General features: G+C 41.5%; 1 protein-coding gene across 2 annotated transcripts in view; it reads right to left on the bottom strand.

The window, feature by feature from the left end:
- Nucleotides 1-25612, bottom strand: part of kirrel3l (kirre like nephrin family adhesion molecule 3, like) — a 103081-nt gene extending 77469 nt beyond the window's left edge. For both annotated transcript variants that reach the window (XM_061288723.1, XM_061288722.1), the window contains exons 1-2: nt 25481-25612; nt 25029-25217 (exon numbers count right to left, since the gene is read on the bottom strand). The gene's annotated coding sequence lies outside the window, so the exon portion shown is untranslated. The remainder of the gene's footprint in view (nt 1-25028; nt 25218-25480) is intronic.
- Nucleotides 25613-26112: the final 500 nt, after the last annotated feature.

Raw genomic sequence — 26112 nt, forward strand, 5'->3', positions numbered from 1 at the left:
ATTCAAAATAGTGGACACAATTACAAGTTACAGTATGTTATCAGGAGCTTGTCAGACTACTGCCATGTCTTTTATGGATTCATTCCATTTCCAAGTGTACATATTATATTGTATGCATGCAGAAAGACTATTTTACCATCCATCCAACCCCATCCAAAACCCATCCATCCAAAACCCATCCATCCAAAACCCATCCATCCATCCAAAACCCAAATCCATCCAAAACCCATCCATCCAACCCAAATCCATCCATCCATCCATCCAACCCAAATCCATCCATCCATCCATCCAAAACCCAAATCCATCCATCCATCCAACCCAAATCCATCCATCCATCCATCCATCCAAAACCCAAATCCATCCATCCATCCAACCCAAATCCATCCATCCATCCATCCAAAACCCATCCATCCATCCATCCATCCATCCCAAATCCATCCATCCCAAATCCATCCATCCCAAATCCATCCAACCCAAATCCATCCATCCATCCATCCATCCATCCAACCCAAATCCATCCATCCATCCATCCATCCATCCATCCATCCATCCATCCAACCCAAATCCATCCATCCATCCATCCATCCATCCATCCATCCAACCTCTCAAGTCGTTGCAAGGAAAGGAACATTAAACAAGAGCCAACCACCATGTGTTGAGCCTGCTGAGCTAATACCAGCGCTATAGAACACAAAAAAAGACTGTTTAATTAGGTGCATTGCAACGTATTAGTCTTGAACCCACACACACATACCACAAGCATTTGTTTGAATGCACACATACGTATTGAATAATAAGGCTCCTTGTTGGCAATGAGGAACAACTTCTGCGTGTTTGCGTATATGTGTATTTATACTAGTGTGTGTTTGGATGTGTCTTTCGAGAGCTAATAAGGGTTTTAAGAAAAAAGTTTATGGGATTTAAAAAAAAAAAAAAAATGGTTGTTCTTGCGGGATGAGAAAAGAAGGAAACATTTCAAATCGTAAATTGATATTTTGACAATCTTGAAAATCTGGGGCTCGGTAGACTTTTTGTGGCTGGTCACCATGGAGACGGGCGTCAAGTGGCGTGGGAGTGGCACGGGTCAAAGGATGTCAAAGCAAGGACTGTTTTGGCAAACAGACCATGCTCCATTGCACCTTTTAACTTGGAGTGCTTCATTAAAACCGCAGGAGGTGGCATTCCAGGAGACTATTAACCAAGCAGATTTTTAACATCTTGTGTTAAACCCACCCTTACTCCCTCCTGCTCCGACCCCCGGACACAAAACACATACATGCACAGACATGCACACTCGCTTTACAATCCCCCCCCTTACTTTTCTTTTGGACGCACAATAGCCTCCATCTGTTGCCCCCTCAACTTTCCCTGATGGTCCTCAGGGGGGGGTGTACAAGTCGGGGAAAACAAACCCCCCCCACCCCGTCTCACTACTTCAGTGACATTCTCAGATCAAAATGCTCAGACACTGCATATAAAAGCGAAAGATAAAAGAAAGCGGGGGGGGGGGGGGGGAAGCTTTTGTGACTGATGGTGTCGTGAGTGACGAAGGGGCACCCAGGGGGCAGCAAGTTGTACAGGTGGAAATTAAATGATGAAAGCCACTGGGGAGTAATAAGAGAAGGGCATTGGCACTTGTTTGATATTTAATCTTCCAGGTGGAGGAGGAGGAGGCAGGATGTGGCTAAACTGCAGTTTGGAGCTCGAGCCATGTTGTAAAAGTCCATCAAAACGCTTTTTTGTTGGATGAAAATGCTTCGCAAGCTGTTTCCCGTCTGGGCAAGAGCGTCAGTTCAGTGCTTTTAGTCGTCCACCGTATAAGCAGGTATAACTGGATTATCCTCGTGTTTGGCTTGGCAGGCCTCGTTGTGTCCGCTCTGTAGTTGATCACTTCAAACTGGGCAGATTACAGTTTGCAGAGAAGGGTTTTAGCCCCTTTTGGGCCTCTGATATGTTAATTAAAGTAGATTTTCAGAATATGGGGCAAGCAGGATGGCAAGCCCCAACCAAGCTAAGCCAAAAGCTTATCAATGGGGAGAGGTGCGTGCGCTTTCATGCTTGTTCTTCTCGTACTGAGAGAACGCATTGAAGTGAGATTTGGAGGCTATCGTTTTGGTCTCGAATAATAGTCCTCTTATTTTCTAACAACAGCTGACTTGACTTGAGATATTTGAATGTACTCAAGACGCTACCAATCAAAGCGGAAGTAGGCAATGATGAACAATGTCAGTTCATTGCACATCAGCCACAAATGAAAAGCTGCTTTGTAACAGGTGAAATGATACGGCACGCATTATTACAACTATAAAGACTGCCTTGGCCTATTGCTGAGGTGACAATACTCCTCTAGCAGATGTAATCACACGCTACATGAATTGAATTGGAGAACTTCATTACCTGACCTCCTCCACTAATAAAAAAAAAAAAAAACAATCTCCGGAGAACAGAATCCAACTCTGCACTTGTAATGTGGTTGACCACTATCAGATTTTTTCATTGCCTCGTCCATTGTAGATTGCACAATGAAAGTTTGCGAGCTTTTTTATTTTGGGGGGTGGGACAGAGAATGTGCCAAGGACAAAACCGCAATGGAAATCACACAAAATTGCACAAGTAAAAGGTGACTAAATTGCTTCTATGGAACTCATCATTCAAAAACAATTTTGGGGTGTTATTTCATTAATCCCAACCAGGTTCGACATTTTGACAAACTGTCTTTTGTGTGCGTGTGTGTGTATCTTTTTATCTATTTTGTAGCCCCTTGAAAAGAAGATGTAGGGTCAGAAAATTGGCAACACCTACTTTTAGGGTGTTTTGGTAGCATCATGTGGCATTACGCAAAGTTCAAAGGTGAGTTTTAGAGAAAATACCGATTAGGTTCCACAGGGAAAAAAAAATGCGGTAAAATGAGTTTATAAAAAGTGAACCGTGAACAAGGGTTCACCGTTTCTCTTCTGAGCTCACATTGGAGCTAGTATATGATCAAATCTATTTCCAGGCTGTTTTTGTCCACGTTTTGACTTTTTGTGTGTCCAACCATGGCTCAGTGTCATCCTCTAATCCCTCTGTTTTGTTGCCGATAGCCCAGTGTGGCTTGACCCCCATCCTGTCAAAGCCAATAACATCGCTCACATGATTGCCTTAGCTCAAATCGCTTGTTGGAGGAATTTTTTTTCTTCTTCTGCCTTTTGCATATTTATTACAAACAGAAGAGACATCTGCGCATAAATGTAGAAGACACATGAGTGGCTTCACAAATGGTCTTGTCTGACCTTAAATTTCAATACGTTCCTCTCAACCCATCTTCTGCATGTTCTCCACTTGGCTCTTCCATCACCAGTGAAGGTTGATATATGAGACGAAGGAAGAGAGCAGAATCAGGAGGCCGTTAAAGTTTGTGGGCCATGCACAGACAGCTCGGCATGAATATCAGTAGCATGGAGTTAGCGCCGCATGGCAATTGGATGGGGAAGAGCGAGCCAGGTGTCAGCACTTTCCCCCTAAGCCATTTTCACTCAGCCAGATTGAGTCTTATTATCTGACCCTGCCTCCTTTTCCCTCACTGGCTTAATAATATTGTTTCAGTGATCCTGTCTAGCCTTCCGACCTCTTGACATTACACAGGCGTCTGCAAGATGAGGAGTTCTCCTTTGCTAGTCAAGAGTGGCCTTTTGAAAAACTTTTACTTTTTCCTTGGTCTTGGCTGATTAGTTTTGCCGCCAGCCAGTCGGTGGTATTTATCATCATATTCGTCTATGTGGATGCTTCCGACGAATTAGCACTAAGCCATCCCATTTATCCCTTTATCCACTGTAATGATTAGTTCCGGGTGTCCATCCTACTAATGATTGTGACCGATTCTCACGCTGGCGATGTAATTCCCTCGTGCGGACTTTACCTAGACACAGATCGGTATAACGCATCGTCAACATGCTGTAATTTGATTGCATGATTGTTTTTGTTAGCGACACTAAAATCAAAGTCACAATTAGCACGGCTATGTCGGAGCTCGTTAGGCAACTGAGGTAAATGGCAGAGATTTGGGGAAATAATCCCTCCCCAATCTGGACACCACAGCTGGTTCCCTCAAACTGTTCCATCCATCACACTCACACACACACACACACACATGCATGCATATGCCACCCTGATCTCTATGATGCTGCCAACTTGTACGGGGACACATCGGGATTGAAGGCGAACAGCAGATTGCGTCGGTATGTTTAACTGGGTTTTTCCAAAATCTGTCTTAAGCCCGATGCGACTTGTCTGTGTGCACGCACCAGCGTCATTTGGTCTATTTGTTATTGTATCTCAAATGTCCATATTCAACAGCAATCAACATGCTGTTCCTATTTTCTATAGTATTTGACCTTTGGTCACTGGTGAAATGGAAGCCATGTTTTTTTTTTTTTTTTTTTTTTTTACACCTTGGGTTGGTAACCAGCCAATCGTTGTGTATGTTTAGTCAAGCAATCATTCACACTCAAATTCACACCTAAGCGCAATTTTCTCAGTTGACCCAAGAGGAATATTTTTACAAGCCAGCGTATGGAAGCCAACGACTAAAATGGAATTCAAATTTGAAAGATTTTGACACTGTGCAGTAAACGTATAAATAATGTCAGTGAATTAAAATCATATATTTGTGCCATCACAACTAAATTACAGAGATTTATTATATTTACATTGAAAAGTTTTATAACAGAAAGGTAGCCAATAAGAAAATTCTGCGTCGTTCTACCAATGCCATATTTTCCGTCTAATCGTGTTGGAAGTTTTTTTAGTAATCACGATGACACAATAGAACATTTTTAGCTGAAAGATTTCGAGTAAGACTGATTTAAAGAGCAACAATAGGACAAAGTTCATGTCCCCCGTCCAGAATTTATTACTGAAAGAGTATTTTGAAGAAAATGTGACAGTAAAAGGATTTAATGTCGATTTATGCTGTCAGACTTAGAGAACTTTCACTTTGTTCTGTCATTTTTTTTTTTTTGTGTGTAGATCGCAATTGCCAATTCCACTCAGCGGGTAGCTGGTAAAGCTTCTCCTGACATTGCATGTGAGCCAGATTGGTTGGGAGGAGGGAAAAAACAAAACATGTTGACCTTGTCTACAGATTTAGCTTGTCTGATACACTGTACAGCTGCACTGTAGCAGGCAACAGAAGCTGTGACTCCAATCAGATCACTGGCTCAGATGGCTATGTGGTTAATGCCCGGGTAGGCTCAGAGTGTGAAGGGTAATACTCCGTAGATCAGCGCGCAGAATCTGTTCTGTTTTCAGAGCTTGCAGAATTGGATCTGTGCTTTTATTTATTTATTTAACTATTTAGTCAACACTTTTGAAAGAACAGTTGGGTGTGCTCAATGCACCTCTAGGTAGCAGATTGTATGTTGCATTTGATTGCCTACAGAGAAGTCAACATCAGAATGAGGATTTTTTATTATTTTTATTTTTTTATGTAATTGTATTTTGTTAATTTCATTTTTTATGTATAGATTGATGGGATTTATTTTTGTGGCTACACACTATATGGGAAAATATATAAATATAATATAATAAATAAATATAAGAATATAATATATATATATATATATAATTATGGACTAATTCATATCAATCTTTTTTTGGCAACTCACCAAAAAATGTACTATTTGCATTTCATTTTACAGGACATTATTTAAGGGAAGACAGCATGGCTCGGAAAGTAAAAAGGTCTCCCAATTCGAAGGCACAATACAAGTGAAAACGTATTTGGCATTTAATTACCACATACTTCTTTGTGCTTTGTGGTATATCCAGGTGTCAACTCTTCTCTGGCTTACTTAATTATGGAGGCTATTGTTTGTATTTTCGGACCCTTTTATTCGCGACATGTCTCTTCGACTCTAGTGTCCATTGCTTGCATTTCATTTGTGGACTTCAGTTCTGCCTTCAACACCATTGTGCCACAACGCCTCATCAGCAAACTTGACGCGCTGGGCCTCAGTACCTACCTCTGCAACTGGCTACTGGACTTCCTCTGTCAGAGGCCACAGGTAGTACGTGTTGGCGACAAAATCTCCGCCAGCATCACGCTGAGCACGGGGCCCCCCAAGGCTGCGTGCTCAGTCCGCTGCTCTTTACCCTCCTGACGCATGACTGCACTGCAACCTACAGCGACAACCGTATCGTGAAGTTTGCTGACGACACGACTCTGGTGGGTCTCATCACCAAGGGAGACGAGACTCAATACAGGCTGGAGGTTGACCTTCTGACCACGTGGTGCAGGGACAACAACCTCCTGCTGAACGTCGACAAGACCAAGGAGATTGTTGTGGACTTCCGGAAGGGTCACACCCAACACCTGCCGCTGACCATCGACGGTGCTGTGGTGGAGAGAGTGAGCAGCGCCAAGTTCCTGGGGGTGCACATCAGTGAGGATCTCTCCTGGTCCACCAACACCGCATCACTGGCAAAGAAAGCCCAGCGCCGCCTGTACTTCCTGCGGAAACTCAGGCGAGCGAGCGCTCCTCCGGCCGTCATGACTGCATTTTACCGCGGCACCATTGAGAGCGTCCTCTCCAGCTGTATTGCTGTTTGGGGTGGCGGCTGCACTGACTACAACTTGAAGGCCCTGCAGCGCATAGTGAACACGGCTGGTAAGATTGCTGGTGCTTCGCTCCCCTCCTTGAAGGACATTTACACCTCCCATCTCACCCGCAAGGCGACCACGATTGTGAGTGATGTGAGTCACCCCGCTCACTCTTTGTTCGAGCTTCTGCCCTCTGGGAAGAGGTACAGAAGCCTGCGCTCCCGCACCACCAGACTCTCAAACAGCTTCATACTCCAGGCTGTTAGGATCCTGAACTCGCTCCCCCGTTCTGCGTAGCGTCTTGTACTTTTACTGTCTGTACTGTCTGTATGCACACTGGCTCTTATTTGTTGTGTTATCTGTTTATTTATTATTTATTATTACTCTTATTATTTATTGTTTGTGCCTTTTTGTTTATGATGTTTTTTACTTTTGCGCTATGCTTGCTGGCTCCGTTTTGCTCCTCTTATTTATTGTGTTATCTGTTTATTTATTATTTATTCATCACTGTTACTATTGATTGTTTGAATTTCTGCCTTCTTGTTTTTATATTGTGTCGCGTACTTGTATGTCTATCGTGTTATGTGTCTCGCCACCGTGGGATAGAGAAAAACGTAATTTCGGTCTCTTTGTGTGTTGTGACATGTGGAGAGATTGACAATAAAGCTGACTTTGACTTTGACTTTTGACTAAAGGTGCCACTACAAAGATTCTCCAGGAATTGCTTATAGAAAAAATGTGCTTAATGATTAAATTTACTTGAGGATGATGATAATACGGGTTAATGCATATTAGCAAATCGTAGCACTCCCACCGCCCTCTCAAATCATAAAGATGAAATCCTAGAAAATTAGATTCAGCACTTTTGAAATGGTTCCTTTTCGGTCAATAGTATTGGAAAAAGTCAAACAAAGACATGGATGAACATTTTAGATGTATTATACATATTTGCTAGTTATATACATTTATATTTTTAATACTACTAACTACTACTAGTATACAGAACGAGGTTAAAAAGTTTTCATTGGACAAAGGGAAAGTCCATATTTTATTCAAGGCCCTAATTTAAGTTTTTTGTCCTGTACGTCAGAATGATGTGCAATGCTGATCTGTTTTTAGCTCTTGGACATGCACTTTCCACTTCCACATTGTGTTCTTCTACCTTCAATTAATTGTCCTCCTCACTTTTCCTGTCATGCTGGTCAGAGTCAGAAGACTTCCTGTTGGTTTGCAAAAACAACTCCTCCCGTCAGGCTTCCTACCTCCGATCTCCCACCCCTCACTCCTTCCTGCGGCTCCTCCCTCCCTCGTCTTCTATTCATCACCCCATTTTACGCTATTTTTCTGCCTCCATCCTCTTCTCTCTCTCTTGCTCCATTACCTCGCTCGTTCATGCCCCCTTCATCCCACCCTCTGCCTGTCCAAGCACCTGACATTAATTCTTTTTGCCCCCTTTACTGTATTCTCCCTACTCAACTCGCCATTCATCTCCTCGGCTCGCTCTCTCTCTCCTCCTCCTCCTCTTCCCTCCTTTATCTGGCTCCAATCTTGCTGACAGTGCTGTTTGTGTGAACTGAGTTTCACAGCCCCCTCGCCTCCCCCCTCCTCCTCCTCCTCCTCACCCCGCACCTTCCATCTTCCTCCCACCTTTGCTGTACATACTCCCCCTGGGAAAGGGGGAGAATTAACCTTCCAGCCCGGGGCCGCTGGGCTTAATGACTGTCTGCTGGACCCGCTCTGACTGCTCAGCCTGGTTGCTAACATCTCAAACATGGCACACACCCACGCAGAAGGATACCCACGCAATTCGCGACAAGTTTATAGTTGTTGAATTTGTGCCATCATAATCACGCATGTGTCATTGTCATTCTTTCTTTATTGCCTGCATCCCAAATGTGGGAGTTCTATTGACTGAGATAGTAGTTGGCAGATACTTGCCAACCAATTTATTAGGTACAATTACATTAAACTAATGTAGTGTTATACAGCAGCGCCGCAATCAATTTTAATTAGAAGGTTTTGTTTTGCCACAGTTTTTGACAGACTACATTTTTCGAGGCTGAACTCATAAATCCAGCCATAAAATTCACCGTGTTTGAAGCAAACCTATTCAATCTCTTTATTCAGACGTTATACAGATGAAATTTGTATTGACTTTTCATAGTGCGTGTTATTAATTTGCATGTGTCTGATTATTTTAGTTCAAAATATCCGTCAAATAGATCACCTCTTTGGTAGATGTGAATTCATTTAAATCAAGAGGGCATTTATTTTCTAGTCATTTTTGTCTAGACTTTTTAAACTCATCCATCTCATGTCTCACTTTTTTCTTATGTCCTTTTTCATCGGTCTCACCTCTTATTTAATGTATTTGATATTTCTCGTCTATCTCATGTTATCAAGCTTCTCTCACTTAAGTAATCTTGTCCATCATCTCATCATCTCGTCATCTCATTTCATCTCATCTCATTTCATCTCATGACATTTCATCTACTGGATTTATATCATCTGTTCTATCACATCACTTTTTTTCTCATGCTCTGTACACTATGACATCATCATACCTCATCCATCTCATCTACGGATGAAGAATTTTTGAAAAATATCAATTCTACATACAATCATATTATATACTGTATGTCGTACTGTATTTCATATTCCATATAGGTTGGACGGATCAAAAAATATCCAGAACATCTAACAAAAAGAACTCCTCATGTACTAGCTGTGTTGCCTCAGTTGCTACTTTTGAGTTTATACTCTGCAAACAGCTTGTCAACCAAGTCCATACGGGGTTGAAAGCCAGTGTTGCCTATCAGCCGATCAAATGAAAAATAGATGCATGTGGAAAATAAACATGACCTTTAAGTTGCCTGTCGAAGCGAGCGTTCTCTATGTTCCACTGAGCAAATGGTGCTATTCTCCAGCCACCATTCAGTTGGAAGCATATAATTGACATTGGGGGATATGCGGCAAGAAGGAGGGAGGCGAGGCGGTCGTAGACTAAAAGAGAATTCCTGTGGCCTGTGTCCGTCTCCATCCTTGCCGCAGAACACATCACACTGGCGATGTGGATCCTCTCAATTTCATTTATTATGTATGAGTATACAGTAAATGTAACAATCTGGCAGCTGTGTTGTTGCATCTGTAGTTTCAAGCGCTGTGGCTGCACTAAAACGCAAAATAAATCTCATTCATGAATATTCCGCTTAAAGGACGAAGCAAACATGGCTGTATATAACCCTACGGCTCATTTCTTTTTATCTTCAATTTTTATTTTAAATATTCGAATGTCGAAGCTCGACTAGTCTCAACATTGACTGTCATTCGTCCTCGAAATGAGGCATTCCACTTTCCTTTCCACACTTGTTTTCAACGAATCCTCCGTAAAAAAAAAAAAAAAAACGCTCCCGAGCCTCAGCGTCACTCAACAGGTAAGCGCAACCTGCTTGCTCATATGCAAATCCGATTCAAAAGATTCTCATGCCTCGTTTCATAAAAAGTATATACACCTTATTTTGTGTGTCTGCTTCTTCTTCTTCCTATTTCTGTGCACCCTATAGGCAAGCACGGCAAGTTGAGAGTTGAAAGAAAGTTTTGCCTCTTTTTCCAAGTGCCATGCGAGTTTATACCCAAGTCAGAGTAATCGAGTAAACTTCAGGATTTTCAGTTGAAGTAAGCTGACAGAAGCCTGAATTGGTTTCACCCAATAGTTACCACTTTGATTGAACTGCTTGCCATGTTCTCCCAATGGCATTCCAAAAAAAATATACGGTAGGTTCATTGAAGACAATTATTCGCAACCAGTCCAAGGTTGGGATGATAAAAGGATAAATGGTGCAAAACCAAATATAGTTTCATATATTGTGGCTTTCTAACAAAAATAACTTCATCATCTGCTCCTAATGGACCAAAAAAAGGACCAGCTATTTGTTCTGCTTTCACACGTCCTCAGTTAATCTAATTTTCTACTCATAGCAAGCCTGAAGGGGAACGCCACATTGAACGGAATCATTGTTTAAGTTGCATAAATTAAACTAACCATCCGTCTTGAGGCATCACTAGTTCAGTTTAGGAGTTTTAAAACATGAATTCTACAAAGTGCCATATATGAAAGTGATTAGATTCTTCTGATAATCTTATCTGCATCTTTAAGAAAGCTTCTCCAGCAGTAACGGTTGACAACACAGCTTCCATAAGCTCCAGTAATTGGCGCCACGGGCACGTAGCGATGGGGCTTATAGCTAGTAATAAGACGGAGACTTGCGTCTGCTTGCGCGGACGCTCAAACTTCATTTTCTGCACATTGACTGATTTCATGGCGTTTAACGTTAAATTGGTCCAGAATGGAGTGTAGCGAGTTGTTTGATGATGTTATGGCCGCCGCATTTCGGAGAGCTACCTGTCGAGGTCACGTAGAACTGCCTTTGGTTTTACGATTAAAATGGTTCATTTGTGAGTTTTGTTACTGATTGTATGGACTTGATTTGTTTGGATTTGTATATGATGTTGAATATTTTATAATATTTCCATGACTGTAATTAAATGAGAGGCTATCTGTTGATTTATCTTGTGATGATTTGAAAAGAGCCCCAAAAAAACAGATGAGTGGACTGTTTTGACCTCATCAACTACTATATCATTTTTATTGAAGAGGAAGGATAATTGCACTTTTCAAAGCTTTTCAAGAAGCTTTGAAATTAAGATGTATAAACAATATTTGAGAATGAGTTCATTTATATGGAAGGCTTTGATTTTCGATTTATATAAGATTCAATTAGGTCGATTCTAAATTGCTTCACTGCATTAGTTGACCTTCAGCACCGGGTGACCTTACTGTTTTCAATAGCGGCCAGGAATCCAAATCTCACTGTTTGCATAAAAGGCAGCAGCAACACGTGCCACTCCAGTTTGTTTGTGGTTCTTTAGTTCTGTTTTTTCTAGAAATGTCCTTTTTGTGGCTATTTTCCAATACGACCCTTGTCTGTTTGATTGCTCTGGTCAGAGAGGCTTTACTTTGTGACTCATGAGGGAAAACAGCTTCACTCCAACAAATGCTTAATCAAAAACCTTTTACCATGTTTTGAGATTTTTTTCTAAAACTACATTATGTGAACTTTGAGATGATGGATGCAGCCTTTTCAAAAATTGGATATTAAAAATGAGATGTCACAAAAAAAAAGAACTGTTTCAACCTTAAAGCCAAGAGATCATCTCGATAGCTTTACATAATTCAACACACGATTGTACAAAAGCATTTTTTCTTTCTTTCTTGTTCTTTCAATAAGAGAGCGTGTAGGTCATGTATGGCGTATTATATATTTTTCAGGATTGTTGAAGGTCAGGTGTCAGTGGGGAAATGGACTTCTTGTCAGCTCCGATTGCGTCTCCCTCCGCGCTACCCTTTCTCTGTCTCATCTAGGGTAAGAAGCTCAAATGTCACCAGCAAGCTATCATTATGGTAACTGTGGCCTTTTCAAGTCACATCCTCGTTCCGCTTACCTGAGCACTGGCAACTTTGACTTTATAAAGGCCTTAATTGAATTTCTACAAACACATGTTTTCCTCATTTTTTTTTTTTTTTTTAGCTCTCCGCCTTGGCTTCAGCAGAAAGACAGTGTTGCGGAGTCACTCTAATAATTAATTGCTTAATCTAATTACTTCATCGAAGGTTGGGATAATCTTGTTTCAGACGTCATGTTGACTTTTGCTTAAATTAGCTTACTGATGTGTTTCTTCTTTCCCCAAATATTTCGAGCAATTTTTTAATTTCAGAAGAGTCATCAAACTGCTATACGTGGATTGTCAAACAGGTCGACCTGCTATACATGGATCAGTGCCCACAAAATAGTCATGTTTAAACTAAATAAAGTTTTTTTTCCTCAAACAGCTTTCTGGTCATAATTCCACTTAAAATCTTATAGGAAGTCGATTCTAAAATGATTCGATAGAGCCTCTTGCCCAATGGCAGTTGCGATAGAGTCCATAGGTGTCAAACTCAAGGCCCGAGGGCCAGATACGGCTTGTCACATCATTTTATGTGGCCCGCAAAGACTAATTGTGCAACTTAGTTTATGTATCTCACTGCAAGAACTTTTTTTTGCTTGGCTTGGCACGTGACGTCAGAGCAGGATGATACTTGCTAACGTTGCGACACTTTGTTAATCCCTTTCTGCTACTGGTATTTATGACCTTCAATTAAGCCGCCTTCCATACCAACTATGCCAACTGTACGCCATGAATTCGATAGGAAGCTACACACCGCTGTGCGTGCTAAGTGGAGTGAGTGAACAGTGCCAAGAGTCTATTAACTTATCTTAGCATTAAGACTAGGAGCAGAAGGAGAAAGCCTAGCCAACTTCACCCCAAATGAATCTTTCAAATTAATATAAAGATGAGATCCTTTCTAATCTGCAAATACATAGATACTTTATTTAGGAAATCTTCATTTTGTATGTGGGTGAGAAGCTCAACATTGGTTTAGGTTAGCTATTTCCTCTCAATCCGTCATATATAGTCATTGAAATTTGAATTTCCTTTCAAATAATTAATATAGCCACGTGGTTTTGTGATCACTCGGCTGACGGACTGAGGAATCCCGTAAAATATAGCCCACAAATAAAATATGGAAAACAGCTCTTTGGGTGGTGACTTTTTGGGTTAAGATATTTTGTGACTGGGATTGATGAAACTTTGATGCTAAAATGTAACAGTTAAAAATAGCAGTGACTTCAAATATTAGCTAGCTCCTATGTTGGCGTTCTCTGACATTAGCCACCAAGACAATCACACAAGTCACACACAGCAAACATGGGAAATGATTGAACAATAAAATCAATGTTAATAATTTAATATTTTAGGTTCAATTACAGGCTAATTTCATGCACCATTTGCGGACTCCCGCTGTAAGATTAATGAGCTGCTCGCCTGTGTCGCTCATTTTTCGCTCCTCTGCACCAGATTGCATCAGATTTTGGGATGGTTGTTTGGAGAAAATTTTCATTTGCCCACTAAAAAACATTTTCACAAGAAACATTCTTAACTCTCCATTTTGATTGCACACTCCGTATTAGCATTCCAGCGTACATATTTATTCATGTAAACTGTATGCAAATGGGCGCCTGTGTTTGGTTGTTTGCATGCAACCCGTGGAATGGCCAATCTCGCCCTTCATATTTGACGTGAGGTGACTGGTTCAGCCTTGATCGGAGAGTTCTGTCTCTCACTCATCTTGTCAGATGCAACAGAGCGTGCGGTTCACAAACAACTTGGTCATTGCGCCAATCAAGGTCATGATTCCAGGAGTCCCAACGGTACCGGGCTGCTCGAACATCGATCACCACCTACGTATCATGCCGGCAGCTCGTTAAAATTTCCACTTGCATTTGGATCCGTGAATTGATATTATTCATAAATCGCTAATCATATAATCCTCACCTCCACGTTCAAACACACAACGCTACAGAGGGTCATTTAAAGAGTGTGTAGCGGCTAGCCACACCTATGTCAAACAAGAGGGATTAAAGTGATAATCATTCCACCTCCCAGGAGGTATTAGCTGTTTGGACATGGACATTGAAAAAGCAAGGTGAAGGCGATATCTCTGATACCCCATGACTTTTCCTCACACCGATATCCTGTCTACGGGGCAGATGGGGGGGATTTAATTTGCAGTAATTACTTTATTGACTCATTTCTAAGGCCATATCACTGTGGTTGGCCATCAATAAAACATATGCCAGGATGAATAATGTGGGTAGAAACAACAGGAGGGGAAACTCTGCAGACAAAAGACCACAAGACTTCTTCCCTGCGGTGCACATTTTGTCATGTATTCCTTTTATGTCACCACGCATACACTAACACCCTTTGTTCCTCATCCATTTACATTAAAACCCATCAGCTCCCGTCACCACCCACTTGTCTGCTCCCGCTGTCGTATTCTCCTCCTCTCATGTCTCCAGGCACCCAGTAAGCCTCACCTCACGGTCAGAGTCTAGAAATCTTACTGTGTACATGGGAGCCACAGCTGGGTTGAAATGTGAGGTGCTGTGGGGCTTAGGGACTGTTCAGTGGACTGACTCCTCCTGGGACCTCACAGAGGACTGCCGGGCTTTACACGCGACTACATGATTGGCAACCCCATGAGATGCAAGTAGGCGTGATATTAGACCGAGCCCGACGTGAGACATCCTATTAAAGAACACAAGCAACATTTCGCCCTGGCCAAATTTACATAATCTGCAAGTGGAGATCTTGGAGCTCCTTCTAAATGTATTCTGTGCATGTTTATCTATTGCTTGGAGGGTCAATTAAAGCTTCCCCTTTGCTGAATTTGAAGAAAATGAAAGGAGCCGCTTTCTTTCAGGAAGCTAGTCAATGTGTTCACACCCACAACGCCGCAAACAGCCATTTCTAACTTTGCGAGTCGATCAAAATACCAAAAGAAGAAAAAACTCAAAGTCAGCCCACATTGTACGTATTGCATTTAAATTGTAAACGCTGCCAAATCGATCTCGTATCATTATGTATGATTAATAAAATAAAGGGGCACAGAAATGGATTCATAATCCCTGTAAGATTCCAAAGTCCTCCAAAAATTCATTTTGCCTGGTAATGCTGTTTCCATGGCATCACACAAAGTTGTATAATAACGCAATAGTAACCTTAAGGCCAACTGGCTCTTTTTTAGCGATCACCCAAGAGTGCAAAAGTGATGTGGTTGTCAACAACACATCCCCTTGACTGTCAGTGGGACACACACACATACACACACTGAGCACAAACACACACAGACAAGCTGCAAGACGTACGACCTCCCGAAAACAAATGGGCATGATGTGCTCCAGTTGTACTCGTTGCATGGAAATATATGAACTCCATCCAACTCTTCTCTACTATTAGGCTAAAATACTGCTGTATTTAGTACCCCCGATAAAAAAGGGTGCCAAAAGGCAGCTTTTAAGGACCGGTGCCACAAGATGTGATTTAAGTCAGACTTATCGCCAATTTTGTAGCTGTGGACTTGCTTGGGGAAGAGTGAAAGGCAACAGAAAGGTTTTGTAAATGAAAGCTAACACGACATATGTAAACTAGTTTGATTTCATCTCGTTATCTCATTATCGGAGTTTATTCATGAATAAAATAACCATCAGTGTGCTTTTGCCAGAAAAAGAAAGAGGCAGTAGATTGGCGTATGCAATCACTTCCCACAGCTCCGAACGAGCAAAATCTTTTAAGATGCCACTTGACCGCTTTTAATATCCCTGCAGCTTTCACTGATTGTTGCCATGAGTGATATTTAAAAAAAAATCTCCAGTCACCCAATCACACATACACGAGAGGTCAGCATTGATTTCAACTCTCGGTTTTTCCCGTGAGCTCACGCACGTATAGAAAACACAGACTCGTTTCAAGACTAATCAACAACTTTGAAACTTTATCGTAGTGCTGAGTGTGCAGGAAATTAACAACGGGTGCATTTAACCGTGTTCAACTGCCATCAAAGATTTTACATGTTTTTCATATTCATGGCCTGACTGTTTATAGCTGTTAAAATACTGTGCAGTCCCCTGAAAAATGAGCTCCTCATCCATTATGTATAGCACTAATCGCGTATAGAGCCACTGGAGGTTGGAGCCAATCCCAGATGACATTGGGTGAGAGGTCGCTAGTCGCACCACTCGATTACGGCGCCTCTAAAAAGACGGCAGAATTCGTCATCGTAACAACTGGAAGCTTCTCTGCGGCGGAACGTATGCGCGGTTGTACGTGCGACAATAAATCTGCCCGGAGTAGACATAGTGGCCATGAAGATATACTGTATCTCCAAAATGTGAAGGCCCTCGCTGATATAAATACAGACTAATGGACAAATGAGCAAATTGCGCTACCGCTATCCGCCATCTCCCATGCTATAAATACGCACACCCTACAACTTGATTACACTATTTGTGAGCAGTTTAGGAAAGAGGAATATGATTAATACCTTCCTCTCGCTCGCTGCGCACTCAATGATAAGTTAGAAGTGAAAATTGCTTCTGCTTGGCATTAATTATCTTGCTAGCTTAGTTGACATATGCATTTGAGGTTAAATGTTTGTCAAACCGAAATGCTGTTTTGAGCATGTTGGCAGGCTGCGAGCCAGGGAGCTGCACAAGCCACACGGCGCACCGTCGAATCCCCACAGGTTTTGGCAATGCATCAAACAAATCATGGCTTGTTGGCATGCCAGGCTATCAGATGAGAGATACTTAGAGAAGGGCTCCGCCTGGCTTCAGTTAATAGACGTTTTATTCACTCGGTGTTGTGAAGCTGAGATTGGATTTCATTTACTGTGATGGAAATTAATTCGGAAATGAAATATATCTGCTATGCGTAGGCGACCTTTTACATACTGCACTGGTTGTTATTTTGAATTGAACAGGTTCATTACAATGTAGCAAGTGCATTGTAAATCATCCAAAAAAATGCCCAGTAGACGACGGGCTCACCATTTGATACGTTTATTCTTGTGCCGTACTTTGATTTACTTGCGGTTACCATTAGTTGCTACTACGGCGAGTTCCAAAAGTCGCTATGTGCATCTTTATTTCTTTCCAGGTTTCAGACGTGAGGCCGTGAGTTTCCAAGAGGCTTTCTATTCTAGTTTTAGTAACTGAATAATTCCCTTACCCATCGGCAGTTGACATTGGAGCCGCGTTACCTTAATTGACAGCCGGCGAGAAAGTTTTCGGCCCTTATCTGCAGTTCGGAGTTAAGAAGTAATTAATTTTAAGCTATTCATGATGAATTCAAAGGAAAACAAATAAGCAAGCGTATAATAAAAATGTGTGATATTATTTCAGGATAAGCTAACATGTATCAAACAAATGGGTAGATCAGCGCAGCAGTGAATAGGCTTACTCCTTGTTGTCCTTGCCCTCGGACAGATTTGAAGTTTTAAAACGATTAATACAAATCTTTAAAGCATTTATGAATCTTCCTCAGCCATTCAAGCGATCCAAAACTTAATGCTTGAATAGGCCTTTAGAGAGCGTACCGTTTCTCTTCCACAGATATGAACAGATTGTCTATTTTTATCATATCAAACGAAACCCAGAATTAGTCTCATTGTAGACTGGAATAAAAAGTCTGACTGTCATTGTACAAATTGATTTTGCGGTTCATACTCCGAGCTCACTTTTTGACAGTGACCTAAAAAGAAGAGGACTATGAATAATTTCAATGTTTCGTTTCCCTATTACAATGCAATGTGACAGAACTAATGATTCTTCAAAGCCACGACAATCTCCAGATTGAAAATGCTCAACCAGAAGATGACGCCCTTTTTAAGAGTCCAGCGAGTCAGTCTAAGAGCTGTGATGCAATCATTTCCAATATTGCCGGACTCAAAGTACAAAATGAGTCCAACATTCAGAAGTCTTATAAACATTTCGCTTCGCAGATCAACACACGTAATAATGGATGGGCACATTGAGAGCCGTCCTCCTGTAACATATATACATCCTCTTAACTGGAAATCGGCTTATAAAGAACTGTTCAATATTCTACTGATAAAGCTCGGCATGACTGAAGATAAGGTGTTGTATGCATACTGAAGCCGGATACACCAAAGATAAGACACTGAATTTAGTCCCTAGACTCTTATTTACATGACAGATTATCCCCTCACCACAACATCAACATGATCCAATCCCAAATACATTTTCTCAAAGTGAAAGAAAAAGGGCATTATAGACAATTTTGGCAATAATAAAGTTTTTGACAATTTACGGCGTAAAGGCATGAGTGGCACAATAACATGATGGACAGCGGCACAACAGAATGTTGCTTACAACATCTGTCTCGCAGTTCAGAGGTTGGTTTAGGATGTCCTAAATCTTGATTTGTTGTTTACAATGGCACCCTGTGCGAGATCGCCCTTTGGCCCCGCCCCCACTCAGTCTACCGTCAACAACCTGCACAGTAGTACGCAATATTTCCTTTACAATTTACATAATGAATTACAAAATCACAACAAATACAAATAGCACAACAGAAAACTAGGATAACAGTTAGAGTCAAATACAGTTTAAAAAAAAACTGTCTAATCCTCATCATGTCGTTATTAGCCTCTCGCTGAGATGATTTGTCATTTGCTTTAAATGCTTGTTTGTGTGAGCAACCATCTTGGCAAAAAATTAAATAAATACAAATTCTAAAGTGCCACCCACGTAGAATACATTTTTATTTTTAAAAAGGTGGGGGGGGGGGGGGAAGAAAAACTAACATTGTATCTGGAGCAATCAATCAAGCTCAGCAAGGGGCTAATGAAGAAAACATTGCAAGGCTCCATGCAATTAACATAACACGAAAGGTTATTGATAATTTCAAGTCGGAAACCCCATCCCTATAAAATATCACGATATAACATTAAAGCCGCATTCATAAATCCCGACATCATTTGCTCGTTTCTTCTACGCTCCTTTTCTTTCGTCTCCTGCTTGACCACCTTTGACCCTTTCTTCTCCGTGTTAATGATCCATATTTTTTCTACAGACGCTAACTCCGTAAGGGGCCGTTATGAAAGACTTATGTATTTTGCATTATCAGCATTTATAGGCTAAAAAACACAATATGTTACACGCTAGTTTGCACCATAGCCTGTTTAAAACTCCATTCCAGCATACTAAAGGAGGTGAGATGGCATTTTCATGGACCTCAAACTTGTTCAGAAGTCCTCTCTTGTCCTGGGTTCAATTATAAATGACTACTCCACTGCAACCATGTTTTCCCAAGGATGGATTCACAATCACTAGTTGTCATGGTTACGCAAAGCCCAGCAACTGTTTAATTAGAAGAAAATGGCACAATATGGCTTCTTACATATACATACAGTATGATATGAAGAAGCAGATGCTCGTTGTTATACCACAATGTATGGCTGACAGTGATGGAGCTCATTTGTCTATTTTTAGAACACTATAACAAGTTAGGCTGATTGTTAATTATGCCATGAAAGCATTTAACTGGTCTCACTGCTCCGACAGATGTTTTGTAATGACAGGTATTCATTCATATGTGAAAGTTGTGCATTGCAGCATCAACAGGAATAGTCGAGAACACTTATTTGATTTTATAGACCAGCTCTTTTCCACTCAAGTTCCAGAAGATACATGGGTAAATCAACAGCTGGAGTGTTTTTTTTTTTTTTACATATGAATGTCTTGGTTTCACTGGATGCCTCCAGGCAATTTGTTCCCTTCGCTTCAATAATAATGAATGATGCCATAGTGAGTGCTAAGTTCCACAAATACAATAACATTGGACCACCTGTTATTAGCCCCGGAACAACATCTCCATCTTATGCTCCTCATGCTTGTGGGAGCGAGTCCATATGTGACGAGAATCTTTCTTGTCCAGGCCAAGTTCATTTATTTAAGTCCCGCTCCCCATTTCTCCCCCGCTGCCTTGCTTCCAGGCTTTTCTGGCTACGGACAGAGAGTGTGTGTATGGGTGGGGGTTGCCGTGGCGATTCTAACAGCCTCCCTCTACTATTCCTCCTGGGAAGAGAACACATTTTCTTGACATCAATGAGCCGATGGGAGGGATGTGGTGGCGGTGGAGAATATAAAGAGGCATATAGAGCGCAGACATCTCCTTTTGAATGAAAGTGTTTTGTCTCGTGTCCTTCAGCAGGGCCTACGTACATCTGCAGCCACGGCAGGCTTAACTCCCACACATGGCAAGTCAACCACCTTTCAGCTGGGCCACAAACGTATGATTAAAATTGGATTCATGAATAGAATCACAGGTGGCGCAGAGGTAAAGTTGTGAATTCGGTTGCATCGGGCTAGAAGGTCGTCGGTGTAGAAGTACAAATTGGTTCATTGAAGACTTGAAATGAGAGCATGAATGGAGGTCTGTCAAGCCCAATTAGAGGAAGGAGGAATCGATGAACTGATTGACAAGGATGGATGGATGAGTGAGTTGGGTTTTGTGTCAAATTTACATGTCCGCTCGATGCCTGGGCGGGTTCTCCTTGGGAATTCCTTCCAAAGTCCACAAACATGTCAAATTAACTCAATGGCGCCCCCTCGGTGTCGAGGCAGTTAGTAATCTCTCTCTATTTGTCCATTCTCTGATTGACTGATGATCATTCCAGCATGTCCTGCTCTAAGTCATAGGTGTCAAACTCAAGGCCCGGGGGCTAGATACGGCCCACCACATCATTTTATGTGGCCCCCGAAGACAAATTGTGCAGTCTTCACTTAAAAAAACACACACACAGATATTGCTAGCAATGTTTGTTACCATTAATCTTTTAAAAATATTTGAAATTGGTTTAGTAGTTTCCAGTTTCGACCTTATTCATCAGTCATCATAATGGCCCTCCGAAGGAAACTGACTACGATGCGGCCCGTGACAAAAATTTGTTTGACACCCCTGATCCAAGTCGCCTGGAATAGACTCAAGCCTCTAACCGACCCTGAACAACAATATGGGCGCATCAAGCATTGTTGGTAGCTGTACAGTATTCACGAGGACTGAAACCAGCAGCTGCTGGTTTCCCCGAGATGCTCCATTGAGAATCCTCTTCCACACTTCTCTGGTGTTTTTAGTTGGGCGTCTTGGGAAGTCTCCAGCTGCGGATTGCCGAGGATGGACAATCGCAGCTGTGCTGTTTATGAAGGGCAAAAGTGTGAAGAGAGCGACTTCAAAATGCGCTCGCAGCCTTGCTCCTCGAGGGTCGTTTGTTCCACCTCACAGACTCAACTGATTCAAAATACATGACTAATCTGAGCCTTGATAATGAGCTGATGAATCCAATCTCGTGTTAGTGCTGAACTGGGACCGGGAGAACCGCGCGTCCTTTTGAAGAGCACCGTCTCTGATGAGTTCCCCACGGCCTTCTCCGTCATTGAACTACAGCTCCCGAGGCCTCGCACCGCTGGCCAGTCAACCGTGGCCCATCAAGCTCTACATCAAATCAAAACACTATAAACGCTTTATGGAGGGGAGATACAGAGGCAGAAAGGGGGCGGAGTGTAAAAACAAAACGGGATTGCCGTTCGTATAATTGGATTGTTGGGTCAGCGGGAGTGGCATCATGACTAGCTAATTCAAGATGGATCACCACAGGCAGTAAATAGCGCTCCAGACAAAATGTCAATAAGCCTCATCCATAGGCTTACAAAGTGATGTTTTCACAACATTTCCATCAGTGCAACATCCCTCTTGTGTGTTTTTGCCTTCCTGCAGAGCTTAGATGGGGGCTTACCGCAATAGGCAGATCAAGTGCCAGTGAGTAATCCATGACAATAACAACCTCTAGCCCAGCCACTGAAACCCCCGTCCGTGCTCAGCTCAAAGTTCCCCTTCCCTTTTTACCAATCACATACCTGACGCATCCCGTGTCTGGGTTTATACCATTAGCCCGAGCATTTAATCCTATTAATGAGCAGCACTCTCCCTCAGAGCATTGCATGGATGCCTGGTGAAAATATTCAAAATAATTTTCCCTCTGCTCTCATTTTAGACTGTCTTAGTCATCTAGTTGGCCCAGTTAGGTTTTACCGAGATATGCATGCACATGTCGCCCATATGTTCAGGCTTCTTAGCATTTTTTTTGTTTGAGGAGTTAAAGGACATTTGAGGAAGCACGACTCTGATGCATTTTTTTTTTTAATCTTAGCAACGCCTAATGGCTTTAGTACTCAAAGAGAATATAATGAGGCTTCATTTCAGGATTCCCTGTTAGGAATTATAGAAGAATTTATAAATGATGGCACAAACATCACAGAGCTTTTTTGCTCATGATAGTTGCCCAATATAACCCCATGAAAAAATAACATGATAAAAAAAATTGTGTTTATTACAAGCCCAGAATGTGCTATATTTTGAATGTATGATGCTATAATGATTAAATGCTATAAATCAGGGATCACTAACTGCAAGCACCATGTTACCCCCAAGGGTCACATGACTAACATGGGTTAATTCAATGAATAGCTAACTAACAATGGCACAGTGTGATTTCCTAGAAATCCCCAGATAAAGAAAAATGGCTGGCTCACATGATCAAGGCCATTTCGTGGCAAAGAGTTTAAGTGACTCACTGACAAGACATGCTGCCACTCACTTTCTTTTGTATGGAAGAGAAGCGAAAACCTTTCCGTAAAATCCATTTGTTGATCCCTGAATGAATGCTACGCCCAAAACTGAGTCGCTAACTTAAGAAAAATGCAATCTGAAAGTCAAATTTTCATCAAAAATTGGATTTTCAAATTGAAGTGTATGTGTGTGCATTTTACACGTGACTAAAAATGTGCTTTATTATTAACTAACAGCACCGACGTGTCTATATCTTATTATTCCCTTTGACATATGTTTTGGAGGCCATATTATTTGCTGATCTTCATGTAATACGTCTGCGGAAATGAACTTGACATGCTGGTGGCTGCCTTTCGAATAAAGCAGAACAAATGGACCCTGCGTGCATATTCATTTGACTCTCAGTGTGTTCATGTGTGAGCGTGCTGTCCACTTGAGTTTTAGTTGTGTGTGGAAAATAGAGAAGGCAGTGAGCGCGTCTGTACGTGAAAGGAACGGGGAAAAAAAAGGACGAGGGGGGGGGGGAGCTGTTTATGCATACTGATGTGTGCCTGTTAATCTGCTTCTTATCTGCCTTATCTATCCATCCATCTGTATTTGTGTAATGAATTGAATTTTGCGGCTCAGTGTTTCTCGTCTCAACAGACTTTGCATGCCTCTGTTTTTCCTCTTCACATGTGCGCCTTAATAAAACAGCCAAGAAACTGAGGGAACGCAGGCGACCGGATTTAAAAAAAAAAAAATAGAAAAAGCAGACAGGCAAGTTGACAATGAGCGAGGGGGGAAAGAGTTAATTAAAAGAACAGCATGTTTGCTCTCTCTTATTTGCTCTGAGTGCATGTCTCCTAAATTGAACAGGATGTGAGCTCCTCTGCTATCACAATGTGCACCAACGTGTGTGTGTGGTCAAGTTCAACCCGACTGGACTGATTAGGTCACATGGTTCGCCCGAGTGGACGTGATGGATGGAAGGTGGGCTGTAATTTCCAGCATGAGCTGGAACACACCTTCCATCCTCACTTGTGTTGTTAAACTACGCTGGTCAAGAAGGATTGCATTTGGAGAAGCCTGCAAGCAAGAACGTGGGGGTGGGGAGGGTTAACCACATGAGACATGATGGAGTGAGCAAGAGATTAGAAGAATAGGCCAGCAAGCCAGGACGAAATTAGATACCTGCCTGCCTCATTTGTGTACATATCATTATTCTTACTTTAAGATTTGTTTGGTTGCCAGGAGCACAACAAGTGATATGGTGAATGGTCCAGGCTTGAGTAGATTGAGAGCAAAGGCAGTGTCAGTAGATGCTTCTTCGGGAAGAGGGTTCGGGGGGGGTAAACAAATGCATCTCATTATTTCGACGTGCGCCTCTGCAGTGCTCTGGGTAACCCATCACAGTCCACACAGATTCAATTGCTTCTTTTAAATCAGTTTGAGGCTGAAGCCACATCTCATCTGTCTCAATAGGAGAACCGAGCTACCCGACCACTCTGCACACAGCAACAGCACATCCTAGTGGCTGAGGGAAGATTTTCTGTGGACTAGTTAGTCCAGCTGTTTAGCTAGAATTAGTGGAAATTTTATCTCTGAATTCATTAACTCACTCTTCAGGAATTTGCCTTTTCACTTGATCTCACAAAATGCAACCTTTATAACTGCAACAGTACTTTTAGAGCGACATCAGACATCCAATGCTGTCATAGCAGCTTTCAGTGATCGTCTAAGTAAAAATAAAAATAAAAATTCAACACCTAAATAATTTAATGTCCAACCATGTTTTTTTTTTTTTTTCCACCTGGAATGACTATTTACGGTCAGATAAAAAGGTTGTAGCTCTTTGATCAGTCGAAAGAGCACATATTTAGCTTGAGGGGATGATCTGACAAGTGTTTGGTGTTTGCCATGATGGATTAGTTTTGGATCGGTTTCATCACTATTTCATCTCGAGTGTTCTCTTTGTGTTTGTAATTTGAATTCTAACTTGAACAGAATGTAAATCTCACCAGAGTAGTTCACTTAAACCCAGTTAAGACAGTTTTGTATGAGAATGACTCGAATGACGTATTCTGGTGGCTAGCCTTGCTCAATAGATTCCATCCATCCATTTTCTATAGTGCTTACCTTCATTATTGTACATGCATGAGTGAGCTGGATCCTATTCCAGCTGACTATAGACGAATGATCAATAGATCATATGAATATATTATGCTCAGTTTTGAAATTAGAGCAGAATACAATATAGTGATTTTGGCAGCTTCATTTTCACTCAAACGAATATGTTTTTCATCTTCATTGGATCATACTGCAATATGACATGCCAAGTTTAAAAGTCAATAGAGTGTCCAAAATGAGTTACCTCTGCAGCGTGTGAAGGCAAGGATCTCCGTTGGGGATAGTGTGAGGAGCATCTGGTAGGGAGTTAAGATGCTACTTCGCATCAAGAGGAGCCAGATGAGGTGGCTCGGGCATCTGTTTAGGATGTCTCCTTTCTGGTGAGGTGTTTCGGGCATGAAGGAGACTCTGGAGACTATTTCTCCAATCCAGGCTGGAGAAAAAAAAAAAATGAATAGAAGTCTGGATTGCTAAAGCTGCCCCCATGACCACATCCCAGATAACTGAAAGAAATACAATGTTTATTTAACCAAGGGATCTGGAAAGTTAACAAAAGAATATAAATGGAAAAGTACATCAGCAAAAGGAAAAACACATCATTGCAAAACAAAAATAAAAGAACTCAACGGAGATAAGGTACACAATTGACATTAGGTCATCCTGACTACAAAAGAAGTGAAAATCAAAAGTACTTACGAGGAAGGGAATAATTGCAACTTGGAATGAGCACACGGTTGACCAGGATTACTAGCAAACAGTGTTGCTGTATTCCACCAGCCAGTTTTCTTCTCTCCAGAAATCAACTGGTTAGCTAGTTGGGCTACTGCACAGGTGAGTGCTGGAGGCTCCGCCCATCACCTGACTCAGGCCCTGGAAAAATACTGGGGAGGTCAAAAGATCATGATATTGATGGATTATATTATATGCATTGTAATCCCTCAAGGGGACAAATAAATATTATAAATAAATATTATAAATATTTTTACATAAAATGCTTACTTTGTCTTCCATGATTATGACTTAACTTTTGCAACTTTTTATATTAAGCTGTCTGCATTATATTTTTCATCCACGAAAACATTTCATTTTTGCAGATTTATTTAATTTAAATGGATTTAATTTAGAAATTACGTACATTGAAATTTAATGCCTTTGCTCAATACTTTTTGCACCTTTGTCAGCAATAATAGTCTCAATTTTTAATATGATGCCACAAACCTATCACACCTACCATGGGCAGTTTTGTTTTTTTCCATAAACACCATCAGGTCCACTTTCAGAACACTCCCGGAGATATTTAGAAAAACGAATTGACTTAATTTAGAAAC

This window comes from Syngnathus typhle, linkage group LG10, assembly GCF_033458585.1.
Source record: "Syngnathus typhle isolate RoL2023-S1 ecotype Sweden linkage group LG10, RoL_Styp_1.0, whole genome shotgun sequence".
NCBI lineage: Eukaryota > Metazoa > Chordata > Actinopteri > Syngnathiformes > Syngnathidae > Syngnathus > Syngnathus typhle.